The sequence below is a fragment of the Centropristis striata genome, chromosome 6 (assembly GCF_030273125.1).
Source record: "Centropristis striata isolate RG_2023a ecotype Rhode Island chromosome 6, C.striata_1.0, whole genome shotgun sequence".
Classification (NCBI taxonomy): domain Eukaryota; kingdom Metazoa; phylum Chordata; class Actinopteri; order Perciformes; family Serranidae; genus Centropristis; species Centropristis striata.
In genome coordinates, this window is record NC_081522.1 from 578,249 (window position 1) to 588,560 (window position 10,312).

The window sequence follows — 10,312 nt, forward strand, 5'->3', positions numbered from 1 at the left end:
TTAGTGAAAAATCAATATTCTGACTTAGTTTCTGCATAAAAATGGATTTTGATCACATTTCTAGCGAGAAATATATGTTTTATTTTCTAAATATTCACTCAGTGAATGTACATAATCACTTTGTATGTTGGAATAGCCACGGGATATGACTGGCATTAACTTGCATTGTAGCGAAATCCGTGTCAGTTTCACGGAAATTTGAGTGATTCTGTGGCTATTCCACGGATTTTGAGTTAAGCAAATCCGTGGCTATTTCACGGATTTCTGTGAGACCATGTTGCAACCCTCAAACGGCCACAAGTGACTGTTACTGTTTATTTCTGACAATTTACCAGAAAAACAAGCAGTCGGGAGTCATCAAACTTAAAGAAAAGGCTGTGTAACACTTATATTATAAATAAAAACAATCACACAAAAGAAACCTTCCACTTAAATAGAACAAATTGACTGAGGGCAGCCAGGTTATTCTAGTTCAGCTCCATTATTTGTAATTTCTCTTGATTTTCATTGTTTTTATTTATACCTATTTGTGTATGATTTATTCTATTTTAATAACTGTACAGCACTTTGGTCAACTGAGGTTGTTTTTAAATGTGCTCTATAAATAAACTTTGACTTGACTTGATAAAGGCCACCTTCACAAAAAAGCCAAATGAAATAAGATAGCCTGAAAACAGATGAGACCATTTTGTAAATCAAATGCCTATATTTATCTTATAAGTATAGTCAAAATGAATGGGTCAATATATTGAATGTAGTGTCACAATCTTTCACCCAGACTGTCCTGAATGGGCCTTTGACACAACTCAGCTTTGGCGGACTGGCATCTCTTAAAGAATGATACTGTGAGGCGTCCTGCTGGTTCATACTGGTAGAGTGCGTCCCAGTAAGGCTGAGTCCTTGTAGCGGCAGACCCGGGTTCAAATCCGGCCTGAGGTCCCTTTGCTGCATGTCTTCCCGTCTTTCTGTCTACCTGTCACTGTCTAATAAAGCAGTAAAATGCCAAAAAATAATCTTTAAAAAAAGAAAAAAAAAGAATGAAAATGGTTTATTGATAGTTGCGTACCTGACTAGCGTACTAATGTGACACAAAGAAATGAAAGTGAAGCAGAAACTTTATTTGTTTAATGTCATTTCATTCTGTGGATTGTGCAATTAAGTTGCTTCCAAAAATTTCCGTAGACAGCAATGACCGAATATTAACCTCTGACAGCAGACTGGAATACATAAATGGGTCAGAAGCAGGTCGTGTGTGAGATCGTTCTGTATGAACTCGACTTTCCATCTTCTTTCAACGAAGTGTAAAAATCCACAACGTAGCTACGGAGTAAACAAATGATGAAAATATTAACAATTACCTCACAGAGAGAGTGATAGAAACAGAGAGGGAAAATGGAAGATGAGAGGACGGAGGGAGGGAGAATGTGTGTGGGTGTTGGGTACTCGCGGGACCTCAGCACTGCAGCATTCTTTCTCTATGTGTGTGTGTGTGTGTGTGTGTGTGTGTGTGAGTGTGTGTGTGTGTGTGTGTGTGTGTGAGGGTGAGTAAAGGTGGGGGCACTCTTGGGACCCCTCCAGCACTGCAGCAGGTTGTGTGTGTGCATGAGTGTGTGTGTGTGTATATTCTCCAGCCCCCACACTACCAATGGGTCAAGCTCACTCCCCCCCCGCATCAGCCCCCCCACCCCTGGTTGCCATGGAAACACACCTTGAGCGAGCCCCCCAGAGAGCTGCATACTCCTCCTCCTTCCGTCCACTGCTCTCTTCTTTTGCTGCACTCTTTCTTTCTCCCGACGCCTCTGTTGCTCTCCCTCCGTCCATCCCATCATCCCTCGCTCCATCCCTCTCTCTACAGTCCTCTTTTCTCCCTCTCTCCCTCTCTCTCTCTCTCTCTCCATCTCTTTCTCTTGTTACCTTTCTACCCCTTGCTGTCCTTGCCATCAATCGCCTGGCTTGGTTTACGGCCTCTATGTCACCAGGGACCCAACACACACACACACTTTCTACTCTTCTTTCCCACACACACACAGCCTCACATAGTTTGGGGATGGAGGGGGGGGGGGGCTGACAGGAGCAGGGAAGGGCGGTAATGGGGGGTAGACCCCCGAGGGACCCCCAGCAGCCCATACAGACTCAGAGACAGGAAGGGAGGGTGAGAGGTTCGGGCTTGTGGGGGCCACAGGCACCCAGAGGAGCCTCCCAGCCACGACTAAGAATGGGTTAAAAGGTGTGTGTGTGGTGTGTGTGTGTGTGTGTGTGTGTGTGTGTGCACGTGCATGTGTGTGTGTGTGTGTGTGTGTGTGTGTGTGTGTGTAAACACCTTAGGGATCTGTTCCCCAACATAAAGCAAGGAGCTCATTTATGTTCTGCTGCATGTTGCAGTGGTCTGTGATGAGGCCAGCATGAGTGTGTGTGTGTGTGTGTGTGTGTGTGTGTGTGTGTGTGTGTGTGTGTGTGTGTGTGTGTGTGTGTGAGACGGGGCTGGTGCCACCTGGTCCCTCTCCTCTGGTCAATTAGCAGAGAGAAAGAGCGGTAACGATGGAGAATGAGCAATGAGGCTGTTTGTGTTTGTGTGTAACAATAGTGAGTTGTAATGAGTCTGACTGCTGGTGGACTTTTCTCTATCTGTGTGTCTTCTGTCCATCCACACACATTTCATCACATTACATTCATTCTTCACTAGGGATGCTTATTTCTGGTTGGTAGGGCTGGGCGATACGGCCCGAAAAGAATATCACGATATTTCAGGCTATTTTTGCGATAACGATATTCTTGACGATATTACCAAATACTGAAAAATATATGGAAAATATGATTTTTTTTTTTTAGTCTGTATAAATAAATAAAAATCTAAAATGTCGTGTGAAGTGCAAATCTCAACAGTTGCCAAATACAAAAAAAATTTACTCTAGACTCTTGAGTATTAGCAAATAATAAAAAATAACCATTTAGGGCTTCTGGGGGCATATTTTAATGACATTTTGTAAAGGAGAATAAAGGTTCTTGTATGTTTTATTTAAGGCATCTTATTTTGACAGTCTTCTTGTAAGTTCTGTGGTGGATTCTGTTAACACACTGTGCTCTTATTTTGAAAGCTGCATGTGTTCAGCGACAGGGAGTAAGTAGCTTTTTGTGATTAAAACAACTTTAACCACGACATCAAGAAGTAGGAACGTTGCCAATATCATGATATGCATTTTTTTTAACCATAAAAAATCTACCGATATTATTGTGAACGATACGATATGGCACACCCCTAATAGTTGGGGGTTTTTTTTCTGACAAATAGCCGTCCCTTGTTAATTGATCATTAACTGACGAGATCAGATCACAAATTGACCACAAAATGATTAAAGAAAAGGCACAAATGATTAAAAAAAAGACACAAGATGACCTAAAAAGACACAAAATGACCAAGAAAGACACAAATTTATTTAGTAGAAGCGTTGACACTTCTGTTGAATTTCCAGAAAAATTTCAGGTTTTAGGGGCTGATTTTAAAATCGCCCAGAGGTTATACAGGCGTTGACCCAATGACCCAAAAAAGAAACAAAATGACCAAAAGAAAACACAAAATAACAAAGAAAAAGACACAAAATGACCAAAAGAAGACACAAAATAACAAAAAAAAGACACAAAATGACCAAAAGAAGACACAAAATAACAAAAAAAAGACACAAAATGACCAAAAGAAGACACAAAATAACAAAAAAAGACACAAAATGACCAAAAGAAGACACAAAATAACTAAAAAAAAGACACAAAATGACCAAAAAAAGGAAACAAAATGACCAAAAGAAGACACAAAATAACTAAAAAAAAAGACACAAAATGATTAAAAAAAGACACAAATGATTAAAAAAAAGACACAAGATGACCTAAAAAGACACAAGATGACCTAAAAAGACACAAAATGACCAAGAAAGACACAAATTTATTTAGTAGAAGCGTTGACACTTCTGTTGAATTTCCAGAAAAACTTCAGGTTTTAGGGGCTGATTTTAAAATCACCCAGAGGTTTTACAGGCGTTGACCCAATGACCCAAAAAAGACACAAAATGACCAAAAGAAGACACAAAATAACAAAAAAAAGACACAAAATGACCAAAAGAAGACACAAAATAACAAAAAAAAGACACAAAATGACCAAAAGAAGACACAAAATGACCAAAAAAAGGAAACAAAATGACCAAAAGAAGACACAAAATAACTAAAAAAAGACACAAAATGACCAAAAAAATAAACAAAATGACCAAAAGAAGACACAAAATGATTAAAGAAAAGACACAAAATGACCTAAAAATACACAAAATGACCAAGAAAGACACAAATTTATTTAGTAGAGGTTTTACAGGCGTTTTAGGCCTCAATGGGTCAATAGAATAGATGTGAATAATTATAATTTTTTCTGTGTTGGATACAGTGGTTAACATTAACAGTGCGGTGCCTTGGCTGTGTTCTGGACTTGGCCGAGTTTCTTCTTGTCCGATAATCAGAAGCTATCCAGCCTTCCTCCTTCCTCACATTTCTTCTGTTTCTACTTTTTCCTGCAATAGTTTCGTCCTCAGAGGTGAAACCTCATCAGTGATTCTACCAATGCTCTACAGCCACCCACCAATTTTTGTGTGTGTGGTGTGTGTGTCAGTTAGAAAGGAACATAGCTTTGGAGTCGGGCCAAGCTTTCTCTCCCTCTCAGTCATATTTAAAAGCTCTTTCTCTCTCTCCATCTCTTCTCTCTGTCTCTGGCCTCTCTCATATGTTGTTTGAATGGTGTTACTCGGTTGTTTGCTGCCCACTGTGAGCATGATAACACTACATGAAATGTTCATGTCGATAATTACAGGCAGGACTCTGACAATGTTGCACACTTTGAAGTTGAGTGCTGTTCTGTAATGGACAAGTGTTACATTTCCTGTGGAAAAAAATCAAGAAAACGTCTGAATTAGTGGTCGTTAACACGAGAGTCAAACAAGAATAATCAGCTGTGCATTATGGGAACTCTTAGCACCGCTAAGTGACGAGTCGTTTTAACAGTTACCACTGTGAAAATAGAGATAAATCAGGCCTTTTCTTTTTGCAAAGTATGCCTGCTCCTTATGCAAGTCAGTGACCAGGATACTCCATATAGTCTAGACGGATTTCAGAATAAAGGCCTCCTATAAGAAGTGAGGAGCATTTATGGGTACAAGTCAGGAACCGGCCTACCTTACATATCTCAAGGGTGCTGAGTCCAAAAAAAATGGTTCCCAAGCGAAATTTTGAGTTTTTGACCTTCTCATTTGTATATCAAATGGCCAAATTGCCCATCTTGCTCAGTCATTGGACCATTTCCCCTTAGTTTTTTTGTAAGTAGACAATCAAAGATGAGGAAATTAAATTTCTAGATCTATAGTCTAGGGTCAGAGCAAGGATATAGTGGAGGCTCAGTGTCTTTTTTATGCATATATATATATATGCAAAATACCAACTGGAACATTTACAAGTGATATTGATTGAATATTTATGTCGGCCTTAAAAAAATGACACAAATAATGCTTAATTTCACCTTAAAAGTTGGTATTTTGCATATATATATATACATAAAAAAGACACTGAGCCTCCACTATATCCTTGCTCTGACTCTAGACTATAGATCCAGAAACTTAATTTCCTCATCTTTGATTGCCTACTTACAAAAAAACTAAGGGGAAATGGTCCAACGACCAACGGCCGCCATATTGATATGCAAATTAGAAGGTCAAAAACTCAAAATTTCGCTTGGGAACCATTTTTTTGGGATTCAGCACCCTTGAAACAGGTTTACAATTTAAATCTTTCCTCTGTGAAGGTATAACATAAGCCCCAAACTTGCTTTGAATGGCAATTAACGTCAGAAAAAGTTAATTTTCTGTTGTGTGTTAACAAACTCCGAGTCCTAACCTTCACCCTGACTCTCTCTCTCTCCCTTTCTCTCTCTCTCTCTCCTCTCATCCCTCTCTCCCCTGTGTTCTCTGTCCCTGCATAGGCCTCCCAGGGTTGTGTGTGTGTGTGTGTGTGTGTGTGTGTGTGTGTGTGCTGGTGGATCAAATGCACTCTGTGAGACAAAGCATAACGGCAGGATGCTCCACGACTCTGTCATCTCACTATGGGTCACACACACACATACACGCTCACACATGGACCGGGTCTCAGAGGGGGACAGCACACAGAGACCGCGGTCCCCACACACACTGATCAAAACAATGTATTTGTCAGAAAAGAGAACTCTTTCATGGGACACACAGAGGCGTTGGAGGCCTCTCCCCATGCCCTTGTTCCGGACAGCCCAATTATCTCTCTGCACCTCACTGTTTTCCCTTCAATTCTCTCTCTCTCTCTCTCTCTCTCTCTGTCTTTCTTTTCTCCTCTCTCACTGTAGTTTTGTCTTTTTTCATCTGCAGCCACTTTTTTTTTCACTCACCCAATAATTGATTGGCCGTTAATTAGCTAAAGTTTTCTTTCGTAAGACTGATGGCCTCATTGATGTCATCTGTGTGTAGTGCTCCACACACAAACAACAGATTTTGGTGAATTTTTAAGATTAGCTCTGAATTAATTAACAGAAAATGAATCAACACTTTAGATTCTATTCTCTGTTCTTGCTGGTTCCAGCTGATCGGTTATCAGGATATGTTTCTTTTGTTCATTACATTATATGTCATTTAGCAGACGCTTTTGTCCAAAGTGACTTACAATAAGTGCATTCAACCTGATGGTACTAATAATAATAATAATAATAATAATAATACATTACATTTTTATAGCGCTTTTAAAGGTACTCAAAGTCGCTTTACATGACAGGAAATTAGACGCACACAAACAAAATACAGAAGAAAAAAACTGAACAGAGATGAGAAGATTATAAGTTATTATAATTATTATTATTATTATTATTATTATTATTATTATTATAAGTACTAGACATAGACCATAGGAATCAAGTAAGTACATAACTTTAAGAGCTTTTTTGTTTTTTTTATTTTATTTTTTTAAATATTTTTATTCAAATTTTTTTTCATGATCATAAATTGAGTTTTAAACTGTTCGGGCATCTTTGACTTTTTTCTGACTTTTTAAAGGCTCAATGATTGTTAGAACAATATGAATGAAGAAAGACAGTATAATAATCATAATTGTTGACTTGGTAAATGGGGTGCACTTTTATATAGCTTTTATCCAAATCGCTTTACACTACACACTACGCTTATTCACCCGTTCACACACACATTCATACTGGTGTTAGAGGCTACCAGGGCACACTGGTGCCACCTGCCACCAGTGGGAATTCATTCACACACCGATAAACGCAGCATCAGGAGCAATTTGGGGTTCAGAATCTTGCTCAAGGATACTTCAACATGCCACAGCCGTCTAATGAAAATACTCAACTTTTTAAAATAAATTATAAATCTCCCCAAACTTTGACTTTACTGTAATTATGGCACAAGTATGACTAAATGATCCCAACATGTACTGATTAATTAGAGTTTTGTAGTGTGGAGCTTTTCCATTTCAGCTGCTTTAGCCCAGTCATTTTGGTTGGCGCTTCTTTTTTCATAGTCTTGCTTCTTGCAGTAACTTTGTCTCCGACAGAATGATTTAGACCTGAGAACATATCCCTGTTAAAGCCTTGAGCTGTGTGTAATAGGCACATCACAGTGGACATGTAAAGGTAGCTGATGTTTGACCACGTTCTCTGATCCTGGTGGCGTGGGAGAGTACGAGCCAACATCTGAGCAGAACATTCCCCCTACTGAGGGAAAAAGACTCTATAAGGTGCTTTCTGCAGAGACCCAACACACACACACACACACACACACACACACTGAGATGACTGAAGCCTTATTTACTAATACAGCATCTGTCTCTATGTGCCTTTTCTATCTCTTTCTGTCAGCTTCTGTTCAGTTTTAAACAATCTTTTTCTCTTTTTTAGGAAATTCATTGTTGAAATAAACCTGCACTTTTCACTAAGACAAAAATTACTTTAAATACATTATAATTAAAATGTGAAACATGAAAATTGATTAAACTGGTAGTGGTGTTCACTCCTCCCTCTCTCTCTCTCTTTCTCTCTGTGTGTGTCACTCCATGTGACTCTCTCCTGCTGTTTCAATCTCCTAGTAAATGATAATGAACCTCTATCTGTCTCAGTGTGTCTCGGACACACTGGCGCCCCACACAACCTACAAGCCTTTGAGGTTTGTGTGTGTGTGTGTATGTGTGTGGGTGTGTGTGTGTGTGTGTGGGTGTGTGTGTGTGTGTGTGTGTGTGTGTGTGTGTGTGGGTGGGTCGGGGGACAGGGGATGTTTGGGGACCCGGGACCATGGAGCATTCCATCTCATCCATATAAGCCCATGTGGCACCCAACACACACACACACACACACACACACACACACACACACACACACACACACACACACACACACACACACACACACAGCCATTGAGACGGGATTAGGGAACCCTTGTGTCGTCCTTTGAGGCAAAGTGAGATAGGAATCTTTGTTTGTGTGTGTGTATTAGTCAGTACGGGTGTCATGGATGTTTGATTGAAGACGTTATTAACCCCGCGGTGCCCCGCAGCTCTGCAGCTGAAGTTCTGCAGACTGTTTGAATGTGTGTGTGAGTACACACACACACTTAAAGGACATGAGATAAGTGAGAAAAAGGGAAACTGACTGTGTCCTCCATGAATTGTGTGTCTCAGAGTATGCATGTTTGTATGTGTCAGTGTGTTAGTGTGTGCATCTCCACAAGGGGTCACAGATTGGCCCGCACAAGACACCATCTGATGTCCCCGGGCTCTACGGTCCTATGGTGAGCATGCATGTGTGTGTGTGTGGCCCCACGCAGCGTGTGTGTGTGTGTGTGTGTGTGGGCATTGGTCCTGTATGGTAGAACAGTGATAAGGACAACAGGCGGGGGACCTGGTCGTCGAGGGGTGCAAGTGTGTTTCATATGTGTGTGTTTGTGACGCCCACCTTTCATCTGGCCTTTCACCACGGGCGCTGTGATGTCACACACACCTTCCTAAAATAGATGGATACACACATGATATTACACATGACCATTGGTAAAATACCAAGTGAGAGCTAGCAGGAGGAAAGAATGGAGGCTTGTGTTGGGGACAGTCTCTGGTGTGCTTGTGATTAAGACAAATGTGATTATATTTTAAATATATCTTTATACTTTTGCAATGTTTTACTTCTGCAATGACAAATTGTGATGTGTAAAAAAAACATTTTGCTACTGTGTATGTACTTAGCACTCTCTCTGCGTTGTGTTATTTAGTTGAGACCAGTTGAGACATCTGATTGGCATCCAGCCATTTATTCTGATAACAGATAAAAACAGGAGCATCCCTCATGACACCACAAGGTCCCAATGCAGCAATTGCATGACAATAAACACGGAAATACAAAAATCATACCTGATAGAACAGATAAAAACAGGTGCATCCCTCTGAAAAATATAAAATTAAAATACACTGTCAACTTTTTACTAAAATAAAGTGAAATTAAATTAATATATTAAAAAAAAAAGACGGAGCTCATAGCCCGTAACCTTACCATTACCCCACAAGGTCCGACACTAAACCCCAGGGGTGCTGCGTTCAATGCCCGTGGTTATTTAGAGATGGCAAGTGGAATCACATTACTAATGACCTGATTAACTATGTCAGCTATTCTCAACCTTGGGGTCGGGACCCCAATTGGGGTTGCGAGATGATTTCTGGGGGTCGCCAAATCATTTTGGAAGTCAGCTCTGTGTTAAAGTGTTCATGTGTTTTAGTCTTTTTGGTCACTTAATGTCTTTTTTTGGTCATTGTGGGGTTTTTTTGTCATTTTGTGTCTTTTTTGGTCATTTTGTGTCTTTTTTTGGCCATTTTGTGTCCTTTTAGGTCATTTTGTGTCTTTCTTTTATCATTTTGTGGTTAATTTGTGTCTTTTTTGGTCAATTTGTTTATTTTTTTTGACATGTTGTGTCTTTTTTGGTCATTTTGTGTCTTTTTTGGTCAATTTGTGTCTTTTCTTTGGTCATTTTGTGTCTTTTCTTTGGTCATTTTGTGTCTTTTTTGGTCAATTTGTGTCTTTTCTTTGCTCATTTTGTGTCTTATTTTGGTCATTTCATGTCTTTTCTGGTCATTTTGTGTCTTTTTTTGCTCAATTTGTGTCTTTTTTGATCATTTTGTGGTCCATTCGGGTCTTTTTTGGTCATTTTGTTTCCTTTATTTGGTCATTTTGTCTCTTTTTTGGGTGATCTGAACTGTGCGTGTGAGATTGTGTTCA